The 17,392-nt window shown below is 54.5% G+C and overlaps 1 long non-coding RNA gene across 1 annotated transcript in view; it reads left to right on the forward strand.

The window, feature by feature from the left end:
• Positions 1 to 17,069, forward strand: part of LOC144721180 (uncharacterized) — a 29,360-nt gene extending 12,291 nt beyond the window's left edge. Inside the window, exon 5 of the long non-coding RNA XR_013585857.1 lies at positions 16,229 to 17,069. This is a non-coding gene — a long non-coding RNA (uncharacterized LOC144721180). The remainder of the gene's footprint in view (positions 1 to 16,228) is intronic.
• Positions 17,070 to 17,392: the final 323 nt, after the last annotated feature.

The raw sequence follows: 17,392 nt of genomic DNA on the forward strand, positions 1-17,392 counted from the left end.
TGTGTTCCCGGGCCCCCAGGGAAGGTGGGCTCACTCACCCTGAAGGACCCTGAGGGGATGTGCTAATGTTCCGCCAAACCCGGCTCCTCACGAAGGGCAGTAGGCCGGGCCGACGGATCCACCGCTCTCGAAGCCCGCGAAACCGACATGCGATGCCGTTCAGGGGAAGCCAGGTGTACAGCGCCCGGGGGCAGAACAGAATCGCTTTGCCTGGGAGCAACTGCAGCGGGCACCCACCCCGGGTCGCCGGACGCACTCGACACTCGACCCCAGCAATATGAAGATGAGATGAATTCGCGTGGCGTGATATCCGGTTCCAGGCAAGAGGGACGGACAACAGAGCAATTAACCACATCCCGGGATCGTCGCGTGCAAGGCTCAGCATCCGCATTCCCGACAACGCCCTCTACCAGACGTGCCGGAGCTGCATGAGCCAACTCCATATTCTTCTGAATGACCGTGGTGTCCAACCCAGAATTTAGAATCTGAACACAAGGTTCCTGGTCGTCGGACACCAACGTCTGAGCAATAGCTCCGTACCCCGCAGTACCCAAATCGAGCGACTCCCTCAATAACACTATATTGGAGGTCGAGTGACCCCCAATATAGTGTTATCTTATCGGGCATATTTAGAGGAAAACCGTGTTTTAGATGTGATTCTTTAATCATGGCTTTTTAAGAACTAACCAAAAAAAGTAGATATTGAGTATACATATATACTGTGTATTATAAAATTACTTCTATTGGCTTGCAAATACAGAGGCGTTGTCCTGGGCAGTCCAGTCAAAACACAGGAGAGTTAATATTTCCGTATGGAAACCTCATTAGTTCGTGGAAAGTTAGGGAGAAGAAAAAATGTACGAGATGAATCCTTGATACCTTTTCGGAACGCGGTCAAATTAAAATTTGCACTCCCACCACAGTGTTCCGGGGCATTCTGGCCCTTTTTCACCACTGGTAAATACTTATGCCGACTGCCCCAGCATTCAGAATACGATACGAGGCCCTTATAGATGCGAACAAGTGTGAGGCATAACTCATGGAGTGACTTGTATTTGGCAATCGGTTTGTTTACGCTTGGCTGTCCGCCTGCAGGAACGGATGCGTTTCAGGAAAGTGCAACGTGGATGAGGCAAAACGCATTTTGCAGAATTTTTCTCTTGATACCAGAATTCCACAAATGTGTAGAAAAAACTCTACTTGAGTCAGTCCCATAGATGTATAGATATATAGAAAGAAGACAAATATTTCCGGTGTAGCTGTTATATGAGCACCTATGAAGGCCAGCACAGCACACAAAAAGGTTGGTGGCCAGCACCACGCCCGGCCGGCTTTATCTCCATAGTCCCAATGTTCTGACATCACACCAGGTGCTCATTTTGAGGCTGAGTCGACTTAGGGGATGTCCAGAACCAGTTCAGATATTCATTATTGATGTTGGTTTTCAGATATTCATCACCGATGTTGGTTATGAGTGGAAATCGAACTAGGGTCGAAGCAGTGCGCTCATTACTACACTACCACTTCCCATTCATGCATATGTAATAAAAGACTTGACCACGATCTCTGGCTCAGTGTCCTTTATTTGGTCCGTACTGTATTACCCACACGGCTGTCTCCTCTTTGCTCAGTCCCCACAGTGCTGACTCCGATGTCTCTCCAGTCTCCACCAGCAGCCCCTCTGTTGGCCTCTGTCGCTCTTGTAGCCCCCACAGCAGCTCCGCTGCTGTTACTCTCTCCCAGCCCCCCTGGCTCTCACCGCTGCAGCTCCTCTCTCTCTCTTGCTCTCTCCGCAGCTCTGACAGCCTCGTGCTGTCTCCACACACACACCGCTGCAGCTCCTCTCTCTCTCTTGCTCTCTCCGCAGCTCTGACAGCCTCGTGCTGTCTCTCTCTTCGTCGCTCCTGCGACTCTCTGCAGCCACACCGCTGCCTCTGACACACAGCCTTCCTGGCTGTCCGTGCCCCCCTCCTCTCGTTCGCCCGCGTGGCCCCACTCTTTTCCATTCACACCCCGACTGACTTCTCTTTCCGGTTTACCCACTTAAGGACCCCAACCTTTCACCCACGTCACCTGGCTCCGCCTCCCCGTGACGTCACATCCGGAAGGTCGCTTACGCCCGCATTACACCACCCTCCCCCGTAGAAAAAACCCAGCCGACCTCGGCTGAACAATACCAAAGCGTAATGCGGTGAACCGACCTTCTGCGCTAAAGGACACCAAGCATGCAATATAACAACAGAACAATAACAACAAGTAACATCAACGGACGTACAGAAAGCATGCAATAAATACAAGGGTAAGAACAAGAACAACAACACAACATACAATCAACGAAACCTAAGTGATTTAGAGCGTGTGCGAGTCGCCGGACCGTCCCGGACGGTCGGCGGCCCGCTCGCAGAACGGGAACGCGATGGAACTCGATGAATGACAGGGGGTAATTCTCCTGTTGCGGTTGGAAGTCCACCAACGTCCCGTGTTCCTGAAGAATCAGTCTTGGCCGTGTCCTTCGAATGTGCCTGCGGCGGGGTCAGAAGGGCTGCAGGGCTCAAAGGTCTCGCAGAGCTGGCAGGCGCCCTCCGAGCAGGGCACCTCGTCCCCCTCGGTGTCACGGCCGACCTGTCTGGAACAGGTACGACAGGCGCTCTAGCAAGATCAGTGGACGCAGGCAGGGGAGAGTCGGCGGCAACAGACCCCGGCAAGGCAACATTGGGAGATGACGCATCACGTAGGGGAGCAACATATGGTTTCAACCGCGACGTATGAACAAACCATCGGCGAGAACCAATCTGAACGCGCGCCGACTGTGGATTGGGAACCTCAATGAGGCGCACAGGACCATGCCAAGGTTTGTGCAATTTAGGAGAGGTCCCCGGCCGCACCTGCGGGCAATGGAGCCAGGCCAGGTCTCCAACCTTCCAGGGGCACTCCCCCTCGGACCGCCGAGCATACCGCTCGTTCCGGGCCTGGGCTTTGGCCGTAGCTACGCAGGCATTTTCCCGCACCTCCGTGACCCGGCGAACCGTGTCCTGAATGTATTCAGGAAGTGGTTTACGAGGTCCCTTCACCCCAGTACCCAATTGCACATCCACCGGAGGCACGTTTTTCCGACCATACATAAGGTAAAACGGCGAATACCCTGTAGCCGCATGAGGCGTCATCCTGTACGCCGAAAGCACTCAGGGGATGTGCAGATCCCAATCTGATTGCTGTTCACTCACAGTATGGCAAAGCATGGCAGACAATGTCCTGTTCAGCCGCTCGACCATACCATCCGTCTGCGGATGGTATGGGGATGTCCGTATTTTCTTAGTCCCAAGGCCCGCGCACACTTCCGCCAATAATTTAGAAGAGAAATTTCGGCCCTGGTCCGTGAGGAGTCTCTCAGGCGCCCCCTTATCCATAATGTACCCAAACAAAAAGGCGTCGGTGATGGCTGCGGCCGACTGATCGGGCAACGGCCAGGCCATCGGCCAACGGGAGAGATACTCAACCCCTACCAGCAAATATTTATTTCCCCTCGCCGATGGTGGGAAGGGTCCCAATATGTCCAGTGCCACCAATTCATTGACTCGAGACACCTGAATCGACTGGAGAGGCGGCACGTAAGGATGTTTAGGCGGCTTACGTCGGGCGCACTCAGGGCACGCGCGCACGTGCCCTACGACATCTGTCGCCATGCCGTGCCAAAAATAATGACGTTGCAACGTCAACAAAGTCTTCTGCACCCCTAAATGTAAGAGTGTCTCACAATGGAGAGTCCTAATCAACTCGAATCGCAAGAACGTCGGTACCACCACACGCCAGCTTTCCTGGACCCCTTCTCGCCACATAAGCAGACCATCTCGGAGAGCGGTTCGCGGCCCCACAGCCGAACTCGGACTCCCATTGTCCCTCGTAGACCGCTTCCGCATGGACAACAACGACTCATCCATCATCTGTTCCCGAATCCAGACAGACCGCGGCAGATTCAAAACCCCGTCAGTCGGTCCCGGTTCCATCGGAGTATCCGACTTCTCGACGGCCAACGTAAGCGGCTGAGGGGGGTTCAGAATCGGCGAACACCTATGCGTCCCCGACTCACATTTGCAAGGGGCTCGTCGCGGTAATCTGGAAAGTGCGTCAGCGTTCGCATGGCGCACCCCCTTCCGATGTTGAATTTGGAAGGAAAATTCCTGTAGCGTGTCCAACCAACGTGCCCACTGTCCGGATGGCTGGTCCATTTTAAGTGCATATTGCAAGGCCGCATGATCCGTTCGCACAACAAAGGAACGACCGTAAAGGTACGGTCGAAATTGCCGTAGGAAAAAAACAACCGCCAAAAGTTCTCTACGAGTGACACAGTAGCGAGTTTCCGCAGGAGACAAGACTCGGCTACCATACGCCACGACGCGCTCTACACCCCCTTTACACTGTGATAACACCGCCCCAATACCTGTGTCACTCGCGTCCGTATCAAGAATGAATGGGCGATCAAAATCGGGATAATCCAATGTTGGGGCCGTTGCCAATAGATCACGCAGACTCCGAAAGGCCGCCTCTTCCGGCTGTCCCCAAACAAACTTCCGTCCTTTACCCGTAAGGAGATGCAAGGGCCTCGCAATCGTCGCAAACCCCGGCACAAATCTTCGATAATACGAGGCAAATCCCAAAAACCGCCGAACATCCCCCACGGTGGCTGGAGTCGGCCAATCCCGGACGCACGCCGTCTTTTCCGGATCCGTGGACACCCCCTCAGCACTCACAATGTTCCCCAGATAACGGACGGACCGTTGCAGTAGGTGGCATTTCTTTGGTTTAAATTTTAAATTCGCAGAGCGCATCCTCGTGAACACTGTCTCCAGCCGTGTTAAATGTTCCTCAAATGTGCGGCTGAAGACAATGATATCGTCCAAATATATAAGACACGTCTCCCACTGCAACCCCGTCAAAACGAGCTCCATCAATCTTTGAAATGTGGCAGGGGCCGCATTCAATCCCATCGGGAGGCAGTTAAATTGAAATAACCCCTGCGGCGTACGGAAAGCGGTTTTCTCCCGTGAGGACTCGTCAAGGGGGAGCTGCCAAAATCCCGAAGAGAGGTCCAGTGTGGAAAAGAACTTAGCCCCCGACAATGCGTCAAGGGAGTCGTCCATACGCGGCAGGGGGTACGCATCTGCCACCGATATCTTATTCAATTTCCGGAAATCAACACAAAATCGCAAGTTGCCATCCTTTTTCTTAACCAAGACCATAGGAGCGCCCCATGGGCTGTTAGATGGCGATATGATGTCCGCAGCCAACATGCCTTCTACTGCCCCCCGGCTCGGAAACACCAGCGACCACTCCCCGGCTATGCGGACAATCGTGCGTCGCAAACGCCGTAGTGGCATGTGCCACAACCGTACCGGCCGGAACACGGATGTTTTCCACCCCCGCGTTAAGCACCTGTAAAAACGGTAATTGATCCGGCCGGACAATGGTCTGTGCCCCAACTAACGCCAATCCTGTTGTTATCGTGGCGGATGGTGACAACAAGACCCCTACTGCTCCCAGACGATTAGGCAGGGGCTTCCGATACCGCAAGGGTATAAGCATCTGTGAACCAGGTGGGATGTCCACAGATGCGACGGACAGCGCCTGCACCTGGACGGCCGAAGCAGGTCGCCCCCAGGGCGACGGCAGAAACGATATTTGACGGCCACCCGGCAATTCAATACAATTCTCATTGATTTTGATCAAAATGGGCATTCTAGCCAAAAAATCGGTGCCTAATAAGCAAGGAACCGCCAAAGATCTTGATATTAATACAACACCCGAAGCCGACACATCCCCAATAGATATCTTAGCATCCACCTGGCCCACGATACCCATACTACCCCCGTTCGCAGCGACGCACGACCCATAAACCGGGCGCACAGCCCCCGGCAGGATGCCCAACAGATGGAAAATGACATCCGATATAATAGTCGCAGACGCTCCAGAGTCGACCAAAATGCGCACGTCCACCCCTTGTATAGACCCCGGTACAGTGGACGAACCCGTAGCGGCCGCGACAACTCTCCGTGCCAATTTGCGCCACTGCGTCACCGAGCGACAAGGCCCCGTCGATGGCCTATCATGAATAACAACAATAGGGTCGCGCAACGAAGGTGATGGGTGAGGTGCAAAGCCTTGCCGGGTGTCTGGTGTGTGCCGACATGCCTGTTTCGGAAGGTCTTTGGGCGGCTTGTCCGGTACTGAAACCTCCTGCTGCGGCGGACCCGGGAAGCGGGCCCAGCAATCCTTGGCGTAATGGCCCCTACGGCCGCAGCAGAAGCAGTCGGCATCGTTGCGCCGAAGCGCAGGCCTTGCATCCCGACGGCCCCGTTCCGATGGCGTAGCGCGCGGCCCCCGGGCCTCCGCGTCCCGACCATGGAGAGGAGGCGGCCGTCAGCTCCCGAGGACCCCGCTCATCCGGCACATAGACCGCCTTTGTGGGGTCCCACCCCATCGCGCCTCCTTCCTTGACGGGCCCACCCGTCCATGCCGCCACTTGCTTCCAGCGACGGAGATTAAACTGCGCATCCAGACACTTTGCTGCCGCCCGGGAAGTGAGCTTCTCATGCCCACACACAGGCATGGGGATCCCCAGATCCCGAGACAGCTCCAGCATTTTGCCTAATATGAGAGGCTCGAGCAGGTCCTGTGGCGTCTCCGGATAAGCTGCCATGGCCAGCTCCAGCACCGCACCTCTGAATGCCACGGGCGATTCCTCGGGTGCTCGTTGTCGTTGAGCGAATCGCCGATGCGCATCGTCAGGTGGCTCATAAGCGTCGGCCATTTCTTCAAAAACTCCGCATAAAGTCTTCTTCTTATCGGCCGTTATGGAACGGAAAAATCGAACCGATTCGTCGTCCAGTAGAGTCGGCAACACTTCCAAGGCCTCAGCATCGGTCCATCTTGCTGAACGTACCGCCGCCAAGAATCGGCAGGCGAAAGCGCTCCAATCGCCCCCGATGGAGAATTCCTTAACTGTGGTGAGGTGGCGACTCCGACTCCTCTTCACGTTCTCTTCAATTGTTGGTTGTTCTGGAGGCAAATTCAAAAAGGCGTCGGCCCGCGGCGTGTCCAAGATGGCGGTTTGGCGCCGCGGGACGCGCAAGATGGCGGCTTCTTGCCGCGTGGCTAATGGCGGCGGCAGGGCAGGCAACGTGGCGGCCCGTGGAGCACCTTCAGCTTCCTCCGTCGTCCTCGGCGTGACGAGTTGACATAGCTGCGCCAGGACGTCCTTGAGTGCCTCCAGTTGCACCGCCATCTGTTGCCATCTCTGATCAGCGTCCGATGATGTTGACGGCCCCGCCATCGCGCCGACATCTTCCACACCCGTCCCCATGCTCGCTTCAGCAGAGCTCTCCTCCACCACCCCAGCAGGATCCATGGTTGGAGGGAATTCGTCGTCGTCGGACGATGAAGCTGATGCTGGCAGCGGAGTAATCTTCTTCCTCACTTGCTTCGACATGCCGTTTCACTTCTGGCACCAGTGTAATAAAAGACTTGACCACGATCTCTGGCTCAGTGTCCTTTATTTGGTCCGTACTGTATTACCCACACGGCTGCAGAGGTGTGGACTCGAGTCATGTGACTTGGACTCGAGTCAGACTCGAGTCATGAATTTGATGACTTGCGACTCGACTTGGACTTGCATAACAATGACTTTGTCCCACCTATGAGATGTGGACTCGAGTCATGTGACTTGGACTCGAGTCAGACTCGAGTCATGAATTTGATGACTTGCGACTCGACTTGGACTTGCATAACAATGACTTTGTCCCACCTCTGCACGGCTGTCTCCTCTTTGCTCAGTCCCCACAGTGCTGACTCCGATGTCTCTCCAGTCTCCACCAGCAGCCCCTCTGTTGGCCTCTGTCGCTCTTGTAGCCCCCACAGCAGCTCCGCTGCTGTTACTCTCTCCCAGCCCCCCTGGCTCTCACCGCTGCAGCTCCTCTCTCTCTCTTGCTCTCTCCGCAGCTCTGACAGCCTCGTGCTGTCTCCACACACACACCGCTGCAGCTCCTCTCTCTCTCTTGCTCTCTCCGCAGCTCTGACAGCCTCGTGCTGTCTCTCTCTTCGTCGCTCCTGCGACTCTCTGCAGCCACACCGCTGCCTCTGACACACAGCCTTCCTGGCTGTCCGTGCCCCCCTCCTCTCGTTCGCCCGCGTGGCCCCACTCTTTTCCATTCACACCCCGACTGACTTCTCTTTCCGGTTTACCCACTTAAGGACCCCAACCTTTCACCCACGTCACCTGGCTCCGCCTCCCCGTGACGTCACATCCGGAAGGTCGCTTACGCCCGCATTACACATACATTTAAGCATGTTTGTAAACAATGAAACATATACTCCATGTAGTCCTCATAGATTTTTGGGGCAAGCGCCATTCGTGAGCATTTATGATAAGTTACTACATTTATCAGCTTTTTTTGTTTAACCAGGAGAGAACTACGAAGGCTTTCCAGACACATATGTAATAAAAGACTCTCTCTCAGATGTCGATCTCCGTTGTCCATTATTGGGTTCGTAGAATCTCGATACCACGGCGTCTCGCTCAGGCCTGCGTCCCGCTCGACGACCTCTCTACAGCCCTCGGCTGCTCCATTGTGCAGTCTCCCTGCTGCTCCAATATGCAGTCTCCCTGCTGCCCCGTCAGGCAATCCTTGCCGCCACACCGCTGCCCGCTATCTAGCGTCACTGCTGCCCCTTTACACAGCTAGCCTCTCACTGCCCCGTTAGCTCTCTTCGTCTGACACCGATGGCTGTCGGTGTCGACGTCTCCCTCCGCGTGGCGACCGAGCCACTCTCTCCATCTTGCCCCGCGTGGCCTCCTCGTATTTCACTCCGTCTCAACTCCTCCTTCCCTTCTCTCCCTAAATCCTCTCCCCCACGTGACCCTAACTCCACCCACTCCCCACGTGACCCAGACTCCGCCCCCCCTCAATCCTTGCTCGCATTACACGACCCCCCCCCCTAATGAAAACCCAGCCATCCTCGGCTGCAATAATTACAAGAAAATAATGCGAGCAATATTGGAACCATCTGGCATCACTGGACAAAGGAGAATATAAGAACGATAACAAGAACAACAAGAACAATAACAATCAACGAAAGGAAAGGGATTTGGAACGCGTGCGGGTCGCCGGCCCATCCCGAACGGGCCGCGGTCCCCCCACGGACCGAGAACGTGATGGGGTCTTAAGATCGACGGGAGTAGAACCGCCCGCCGCTGTTGGGGGCCCGTCAACGCCAAGGTCCCGTTCCCAAGGGAGACCCAAGTCCGGGGTCTCTGGCAACTGTGTCTGTGGTGGGGTTGGAAGGGCAGCGGGGCCAAATGGCCCCGTCGCCGTGGTAGGCCCACCCAGAGCAGGATTCACCACATCCGCCTGTGTCACGGCTGGTTCGTCTGTAGAAGGCACGACAGGCGCGCTTGAAGAGTCAACAGGCAAGAGCAGAGGTGCGTCGGACGCAACAGACACCGGCAAGGCAACATCAGGGGATGACGCATCCGTCCGCGGGGCCACGTAGGGCTTCAGCCTAGACGTATGAACGTACCAGCGCCGCGATCCGAACCGAACCTGTGCGGATTGCGGGCTAGGGACTTCAATAAGCTTAACCGGCCCCTGCCATGGTTTGTGAAGCTTAGGGGAGGTCCCCGGGCGCACCTGCGGGCAGTGCAGCCATGCCATGTCCCCCACTCGCCAGGGGCATGTACCGGTCGAGCGCCGGGCGCAACGCTTGTTTCGCGCCTGAGTCTTGGCAGTAGCCAACCGGGCCCCCTCCCGTGCCTCGGCGATGCGTCGAACCGTGTCCTGAATGTATTCGGGGAGAGGTTTAACAGGACCCTTCGCCCCCGTACTCAGCTGTACTTCCACCGGCGGCACATTCTCGCGGCTGTACATGAGAAATAATGGAGAATACCCAGTGGACGCATGAGGCGTCATCTGATACGCGGAGAGTACCCCAGGTATATGCAAGTCCCAATCAGCTTGTTTCTCGTCAACCGTGTGACATAACATGGCCGACATCATCGGATTAAGGCGTTCCACCATGCCATCCGTCTGCGGGTGGTAAGGAGACGTACGAACCTTCTTGGTTCCCAGAGCAGCGCACTCTTCCACCAACCATTTGGAAGAAAAATTTCGCCCCTGATCCGTGAGTAGCCTCTCCGGTGCCCCTTTATCCATCACATATCCAAATAGGAAGGCGTCCGTGATAGATGCCGCCGACTGGTCGGGTAAAGGCCAAGCCATCAGCCAGCGGGAAAGATATTCCACCCCAACCAGCAAACATTTATTACCCCTAGCGGATGGCGGGAAAGGTCCCAAAATATCCAGCGCCACCAACTCGTTGATTCGAGACACTTGTATAGACTGCACCGGCGGCACGTAAGGGTTTTTAGGCGGCTTCCGCCGAGCACACTCGGGACACGTCTGAATGTGTCCGACGACATCCGTCGTCATGCCGTGCCAGAAGTAGTCTCGCTGTAATGTTAACAAAGTCTTCTGCACCCCGAGATGTAATAAAGTGTCGCCGTGCAAAGTCTGAATCAATTCGTACCGTAGCGACGACGGTACTACCAGATGCCAGCGGTCATGCAATCCCTCTCTCCACATGAGCAAACCATCCCGGGGAGAGCGGCCCCCGGCGTCCCACCGGACAGCAATCTCCCCGCTCCCTTCGCAGCCCGACTCCGTAAAGCCCCCAACGAGTCGTCAAGCAATTGTTCGCGAATCCATACCGAGCGCGGAAGGTTCAGAACCCCATCGGCCGGTCCTGGGCACACCGGAGCCCCAGGCACCTCGACAGCTGACACGACAGGCCGAGGGGGTAGCTGAACCGGCGTACACCTATTCGTACCCGACGCGCAAGCGCAAGGGGACCCCTGCGGTAATCTGGAGAGTGCGTCCGTATTCGCGTGACGCGACCCCTTCCGATATTGTATGTCGAAGGAAAATTCCTGCAGGGTCTCCAACCATCGTGCCAGTTGGCCAGAGGGTTGGTCAACCCTCAGGGCATATTGCAGAGCCGCATGGTCCGTGCGCACAATAAATGACCGGCCGTAAAGATACAGCCGATATTGGCGGAGAAAATAGACAATAGCCAATAATTCGCGGCGAGTGACGCAGTAGCGGGTTTCTGCCGGGGACAGTACACGGCTACCGTAGGCTACCACGCGCTCCACGCCGCCCTTGGACTGTGACAGAACGGCCCCAATCCCAGTGTCACTAGCGTCCGTATCCAGAATAAAAGGTCGATCAAAATCCGGATAGTCCAATGTCGGCGCCGTCGCCAACTGATCGCGTAGGCCCTGAAACGCCGCTTCCTCCGGCGGACCCCAACTGAACCTCCGACCCTTACCCGTAAGGAGGTGCAAGGGCCTAGCGATCATAGCAAAGTTCGGGACGAACCTGCGATAGTATGAGGCGAACCCCAAGAAGCGACGTACGTCCCCAACCGAGGCCGGGGTTGGCCAGTTGCGGACGCACGCCGTCTTCTCCGGGTCCGTGGCCACCCCGTCCGCACTGACTATGTGTCCCAAATAACGCACGGATCATTGCAGTAGGTGACACTTTTTCGGTTTGAATTTTAAATTTGCGGAGCGCATCCTAGCAAAAACTGTCTCCAATCTCTGCAAATGTTCGTCAAATGTGTGGCTAAAGACGATGACATCGTCTAAATAAATCAAACATGTCTCCCACTGCAGACCCGTTAACACCAGCTCCATCAACCGCTGAAAAGTGGCGGGAGCCGCATTCAAGCCCATCGGAAGGCAATTAAACTGAAACAGTCCCTGCGGCGTGCGAAAAGCCGTCTTTTCCCTCGAGGACTCGTCAAGGGGAAGCTGCCAGAATCCCGAAGAGAGATCCAATGTTTAAAAAAACTTCGCCCCAGACAAGGCATCGAGGGAATCATCCATACGCGGAAGTGGGTACGCGTCTGCGATGGACACCTTATTCAATTTCCGAAAATCGACGCAAAATCGCAGTTTCCCATCCTTCTTCTTCACAAGGACTACCGGCGCGCCCCATGGACTGTTAGACGGGGATATAATGTCAGCGGCTAGCATGTCCTCCACTGCCCCGCGAACCTGATCCCGCTCCGTCGGGCTCAACCGATGCGAGTTCAACCGAATCGGAGCGGCATCCCCCGTATCAATGTGGTGGGAAAGCAGGGAGGTGCGTCCCAAGTCAAAATCATCGGAGCTGAACACGTCGGAATAACTTAGCAACAGCGCGCGAAGCGCGGACCGTTGCTCTCTGGTCAGGGATGAATTCTCCCCGCATAACTCGGCAACCCAACGGTCATCCTGCCCCGTTGGCCCCGAAACCCCCCCTACCATGTCCCGGCGGACCCGGTTGTCATGAGTCGTGAACGCGGTCGTGGCATGAGCCATAACCGTTCCGGCCAGGACACTGACATTCTCTGCACTCCGATTTAGCACCTGTAAGAACAGGGGCTAGCCATGGACGGCGATAACAGAACCCCCGCCGCTCCCTCAACGCCAGGTACTGGCTTCCGATATCTCAACGGGATAAGCATCTGCGAACCAGGTGAAATGTCAACAGATACCTCGGACAGCGCCTGCACCTGGCAAACAGGGGCAGGCCGGCCCCATGGCGACGGTAGGAACGAAATTTTGCGCCCCCCCGGTAATTCAATGCAGTTTTGATCAATCCTTATTTGAATGGGCATTTTTGCCAGGAAATCAGTCCCCAACAAACAGGGTACCGCGAGGGACCTAGAGATCAACACGGTCCCTGAAGCCGACACGCCCCCGATGGATATGTTGGCGTCCACCTGGCCCACAATGCCCATACTTCCCCCGTTCGCCGCTATGCATGTGTAGTGTTGTAAGGACCGACTTCTGGACTTCTTTATGGCACACACTGTTTATTATCTTAATACACAGTCCCTATCACACTAAGGGGTATATGGTCCCCTCACCCGTTACCCTCAGAAGGTACAAGCCTCCGGACCCTGCAGGCTATCTAATCTCCCTGCTCTCCCAGCGTCCTCTGGCTGGACCTAGGGGATCTCTCCCCGACCACTGGTTACTCTGACCCCGAGCCCTGATGAGGGCTGGAGGGCTTGGTCCAGGGTCCTAGACGTCTTCGGCCGACTTGGGTCTTCGTGTAGCAGAACTCCTCCAGAGCTCTCAGCGCTCTGGCTTTTATACCTGTTCGTGGCCGGGTTGTCCAATCCCCGGCCACCTTGTGGGACCCTCTGATTTTTCCTTCCCAATCTGGGTTTGGATCCTACCTCACCCCATTTGACCCTGACCGTTTGATTGAGCGGGAAACCCTTGTTTACGATCTGCTCTCACAGTTTGCGAACAGCGAGTAGTTAACACCACTACACATGAATCATAAACCGCTCGCACTCTCCCTGGCGGAATGCCCAAAAGATGGAAAATGACATCCGAAATAATGGTCGCGGACGCACCGGAGTTCACCAAAATACGCACCTCGACCCCCTGAATGGAACCCGGTACCGTGGACGACCCCGTAGCGGCCGCAACTACCCTGCGTACCAATCGGCGCCATTGCGTCAGCGAGCGACACGGGTCAACCAGAGGCACCTTGTTGTTAACGACACACGGACCGCGCGGCGATGGTGATGCATGAGGTGACAGGCCTTGCCGGGTGTCTGGTGTGCACCGACTTGCCTGTACTGGTGGGTCTTTTCGCGCGATGTCCGTGGTCGAGGCCTCCTGCTGGGGCGGCCCTGACTGCGAGCCCAACAGTCCCTGGCGAAGTGGCCCTTACGGCCGCAGTGGAAACACTCCATGTCGTTCCGACACGCGGCACCCCCCCTGTCCCGACGCTCCCGCGCCGGCGGCCCGGACCTCGGCCCCGTCCCCCCCCCCCCCGAGCAGGCCACTGGGCAGAGGCGGCCATCAACTCCTGCGGACCCTTGTCGTCAGGAACGTAGATCGCCTTCGTAGGATCCCACCCCGTAGCACCGCGTTCAACGACGGGCCCCCCCCGTCCAAGCTGACACCTGCTTCAAGCGTGGGAGATTAAATTGAGCGTCCAAGCACTTAGCCACAGCACGGGACGTCAATTTATCATCACTGCACACCGGCATGGGGATCCCCAGGTCTCTAGATAATTCGAGCATTTTGCCCAACACGAGGGGCTCCAACAAATCGGGCTCCGTCTCGGGGTATGCCGCCATCGCCAGTTCCAGAACTGCGCCTCTGAAGGCCACCGGCGATTCATCAGGCGCCCGTTGGCGCTGAACAAATCTCCGATGTGCGTCGTCCGGAGGCTCGTACGCATCTGCCATCTCCTCGAAGACACCCTGCAGCGTCTTCTTCTTGTCGGCCTTGATGGAGCGGAAGAACCGGACGGACTCGTCGACGAGAAGTGTTGGTAAGACTTCCAGGGCCTCCGCGTCCGTCCATTTGGCGGAGCGTACGGCCGCTTGAAAACGGCAGGTGAATGCGCTCCAATCGCCGCTGATTGAGAATTCTTTGACCGTTGTTAAATGACGGCTGCGAGTTCTTGCTCCTCCGTCCTCCTCCGATGGTGACACGCGCGGCAGCGACAAGATGGCGTCGCTCCACAACGTGTGCAAGATGGCGGCTTCCCGCGGCGAAGGGCACAAGATGGCGGCTTCCCGCCGTTCTTCCTCGGCCACGCCCAAGATGGCGTTTTCGTGCCGCGTGGTCGAGAGGGCTGATGGCGACGGCAAGGCCCCGGCCCGTTGTTCCTCGCCGGGCCTCCCCGAAGTCGTCGCCGGCGTCACGAGGACGCATAATTGCGCCAACACTGTCTTCAGCGCCTCCAGTTGCGCCGCCACCTATCGCCATCCGTCGTCAGCGTCCAGTCGCGCGGATGGGCCCACCGAGGTGGCCACGTCCTGCACGGCTGGAACCCCGCTCGTCCCCGCTCCGCTTTCCTCCTCCATCGTGCGTAGCGCCACCGCTGGAGGGAGGTCGTCGTTGGAAGATGTTGCCGAAGATGGTGCAGGGACGGTCTTCCTCCTGAGCTGTTTTGACATGCCGTTTCACTTCTGACACCAATGTAATAAAGGACTCTCTCTCAAATGTCGATCTCCGTTTTCCTTTATTGGGTTCGTAGAATCTTGATACCACGACGTCTCGCTCAGGCCCGCGTCCCGCTCAACGACCTCTCCACAGCCCTCGGCTGCTCCGTTGTGCAGTCTCCCTGCTGCTCCAATATGCAGTCTCCCTGCTGCCCCCATCAGGCAATCCTTGCAGCCACACCGCTGCCCCGCTATCTAGCGTCACTGCTGCCCCTTTACACAGCTAGCCTCTCACTGCCCCGTTAGCTCTCTTCGTCTGACACCGATGGCTGTCGGTGTCGACGTCTCCCTCCGCGTGGCGACTGCGCCACTCTCTCCGTCTTGCCCCACGTGGCCTCCTCGTATTTCACTCCGTCTCAACTCCCCCTTCCCCTTCCGGTTCTCTCCCTAAATCCTCTCCCCCACGTGACCCTAACTCCACCCACTCCCCACGTGACCCAGACTCCGCCCCCCCTCAATCCTTGCTCGCATTACACATACAACAACAATTGCCGTTCGCTACAAAGTGGCGGTGATTTCATCACCAGCGCTTGTGATAATCTAGGTGCACATTGAGGCCACATGAAATGTGGAAGGCTCATCGACAGGAGATCACGAGACAAATTTAGGTATTATGGGTTGACTGAAATAACTTGCAGATGAACACCTGTGCGCCACACTGTGCCAATTTGATGCGTTTTAGCTGCACGGCGCTCTGAAGCATCGCTGATTATAATTAGATGAATAATATGGAGGTTATAATGCTACAATGAAAAACATGGCACCTAAATTATTGTAGTCATAAATCCAAGTTTTGATTAATAATTGATGTTCGGTTAAGCCACGTGATGACAGGACCACATTTTGTGTTAAACCCTCTATGCCCCGACATAGCCACACCATTAAATAGTCACACATACAAGCGTTGAACGTGTAAATTATTGTTTGAGCTCATCAGTAAGTTGAAGAACAATTCTTACAACCACATTTAGCAATTAGATAAGATGTTTGGTTTGAAACTGCATCGAACGTCATCAGGACAAGATCCAGGAAATCAGAAGAACACTTCAAGAAGTCAGAATAAAAGTGTCACCTGACTACATGTTATGTTAAATCCATGTTTATGCACAAATGAACGACAACACAAACGCAAAGTGGTAACAATCTATTTTTGTTGCAGACACTACCACGCACAGCGTTAAGGCTCTGCAGTGGGACTGCAAAGTTACCCATGGAGACGTCCTGATGTCGGGGGGCATGAAGTGCGACAAAGACAAACGCCATCTGATCGTGCCCAAGAAAGGAACTTACAGTGTCACCGCTCGCATTACATTTCATTGTCGTAACCCTCCTGTTACACCAACAGCGAGTATAATGGTTTTGTCTAAGAATTACAATCTTCCAAGAGAACTCGTCAAGTCGTATGCATTTGGTCCTGTGACCAAAAGCACTGTGTGGACGTCTTTGTTTTGGGGACTTCACAAGTTGAATGCCCTTGATAGTATTTCTCTGAATGTGTCTGTGGAGACCGTCACAGCAAAAAATGAGTTAACATATATAAATGTTTACCTATTGGAAGAAGAGAGTACTTGATGTTGATGATATTTCATCATGTATTATTAAGTAGCTATACATGTCTTGCATTAATTTACTGAGTTTCACATCACCGTACCTCCGATTAGTACGGTTGGCTACGTATGGTACGAAAGAAGTTCAACAACTTTGTGGCACTTCTAAAAAATTAGTGGGTAAAATACAGTCAAAATATTTCATTACTAATGCTTAAATTATCATGTTTTTACACATTGATGGTGTTGTTAGTAGTAAGAACTAAATGTACATGTATTTTTAATTAAGGTTTTAAACTATCTTCAGTCATAACCATCTCATCTCCCAAATAACTCAGGAATTTAAGGAAAATTAGCCGTATTTAATATTATATATTTTGCACTGTATTACATTTAAAGTTTATTTATTATACTCTGATAAGCAAGTCGAAATAAAAAAAAGTTGCCACTTTTTACACAGGTGAAACCCTATGAGTTTTTAATATCCAGTGTGATACAATTCAGTCAAACTCATTTTAAAGTTGATATTTCATGTGAAAAGTTTTTTGTACCACATCAACAAGCAAACAAACGACTTGGGCCGCAACAATATCGATGGTCAGTTTAACACGTAGGCTGTCGCAACCATTATCATCCATAATATAGATTTTTTTTTCGGTTAGATCACGTAAATATAAATGTGTCGTTAAACCCGCCACCACGACACAGCCAATTAGTTAGGTTTGTCACGTAACAACACATTTATATTTACACGATCTAACCCAAAAAAAACTATA

This window comes from Lampetra planeri, chromosome 11 (assembly GCF_965212315.1).
Source record: "Lampetra planeri chromosome 11, kcLamPlan1.2.h2, whole genome shotgun sequence".
In the NCBI taxonomy this organism is placed as follows: Eukaryota; Metazoa; Chordata; class Hyperoartia; order Petromyzontiformes; family Petromyzontidae; genus Lampetra; species Lampetra planeri.